This window comes from Cetorhinus maximus, unplaced genomic scaffold (genome assembly GCF_964194155.1).
Source record: "Cetorhinus maximus unplaced genomic scaffold, sCetMax3.hap1.1 HAP1_SCAFFOLD_2071, whole genome shotgun sequence".
NCBI lineage: Eukaryota > Metazoa > Chordata > Chondrichthyes > Lamniformes > Cetorhinidae > Cetorhinus > Cetorhinus maximus.
This window is the reverse complement of record NW_027598011.1, coordinates 37501-39235: the sequence shown is the minus strand read 5'-3', so window position 1 is coordinate 39235 and position 1735 is coordinate 37501. Positions and strand designations below refer to the sequence as shown.

The 1735-nt window shown below is 51.1% G+C and overlaps 1 pseudogene across 1 annotated transcript in view; it reads left to right on the top strand.

Annotated features, from left to right (window-relative positions):
* The first annotated feature begins 710 nt into the window (after positions 1 to 710).
* The window catches only part of LOC144676912 (adenylate cyclase type 6 pseudogene), a 13718-nt pseudogene continuing 12693 nt past the window's right edge, over positions 711 to 1735 (top strand). Inside the window, exon 1 of the transcript XR_013575449.1 lies at positions 711 to 885. The product of XR_013575449.1 is annotated as an adenylate cyclase type 6 pseudogene (transcript). The remainder of the gene's footprint in view (positions 886 to 1735) is intronic.

The window sequence follows — 1735 nt, the reverse complement described above, 5'->3', positions numbered from 1 at the left end:
TTTAAAATCACTTGACAGTGAGAGAGAGAGAGAGAGAGAGAGAGGGAGAACAGGAATGAATGTAATTTAAAATCACTTGACAGTGAGAGAGAGAGAGAGAGAGGGGGGGGAGAACAGGAATGAATGTAATTTAAAATCACTTGACAGTGAGAGAGAGAGAGAGAGAGAGGGGGGAGAACAGGAATGAATGTAATTTAAAATCACTTGACAGTGAGAGAGAGAGAGAGAGAGGGGGGGGAGAACAGGAATGAATGTAATTTAAAATCACTTGACAGTGAGAGAGAGAGAGAGAGAGGGGGGAGAACAGGAATGAATGTAATTTAAAATCACTTGACAGTGAGAGAGAGAGAGAGAGAGAGGGGGGGAGAACAGGAATGAATGTAATTTAAAATCACTTGACAGTGAGAGAGAGAGAGAGAGAGAGGGAGGGAGGGAGGGAGGGTGGGTGCGGAGAAAAGCAGGAAGCCTCTTAGTGTTTTTTTTTTGCATTGTGTGTGTTTGTGTATCTTAATCTGTACAAACACACACACTCATATATTCCAAAACTAGTCTGTGCTGTTGCGTTCACCAAACAAGATGCCTTAGAGAGAGAGAGAGAGAGAGAGAAGGAGGACGAGAAGACAGAAAATAGATTTATATTTGGAGGAGGAGGAGGGGAGAGAGAGAGAGAGAGAGAGAGAATATTCAACAGCAGTGTTGCCTGGATCCAGGAGACCAGAATGAAACTGCAGAGTTGATTTCCCTCTGCCTCTCTCCCTCTCTCTCTCTCTCTCTCTTTTCCCCCCCCCTACAGTGTGAGCTTTCCGATGTGTCTTTGTGAGGGACAGAGTGGGGCCACCGGCAGACAGAGGGGAGTTGAGTGGAGCCAACGCGGAGCCCAGAAAGGTGAGTGCAAATCCTCTTGCCCGCTCGCGTTGGTGGGTGATGGGCTTCATTGTACCTCTGGCTCCCGGAGCCATGGCTGCTGCCTCTCGTTCTCTCTCTCTCTCTGTGTGTGTTTGTGTGTGTGAGTCGCTGTGCTGTAGATAACTGCAAAACTGTGCACGAAACCAGACTGGAGTAAGAGATCCATTAAAAAGAAAATCCACCCCCCCACCCCCCGCAACCCCAACACCTCCCTCCTGCCCTCAATCCCTGCAAGGAGTTGTTGGGTTGGGGGTTCACAGAGCGTTTCCATTTCCTCGCGAACCCAATATTGGTGTGAACAGAAAGCCAGACGATTTTACCACCCCCCCCAGCCCCCACACCCAGCCCCCACACACACAACCTTCGTACGGCTGTACTGACTGCAGTCTGGCCAATTCTTTGTGAACAGTCTCTCTCTGCAAATGGGTGGGTGGGATTGTGTTGGGAGATTTTGTATGCGGGGGGCGGGGGCGGGGGTGGGGGTGGGTGTGGGGGAGGTTGAGGGGTGAGGGGAGCGGAAGGTGGGCAAAGATCTGGGGTGGAGGGAGGGGGTGGGTCAGAGCCTGGATATTGTATGACCTTGAGTCTGCATTCTGTGTGTGTGTGTGTGTGTATGTGCGTCTGTTGTGTGTGTCTGTGTGTTAGGGAGAGAGATGGGGGAGGCTGTGTGTGTGTGTCTGTGTGTGTGTGTGTGTGTGAGGGAGAGAGATGGGGGAGGCTGTGTGTGTGTGTCTGTGTGTGTGTGTGTGTGTGAGGGAGAGAGATGGGGGAGGCTGTGTGTGTGTGTGTCTGTGTGTTAGGGAGAGAGATGGGGGAGGCTGTGTGTGTG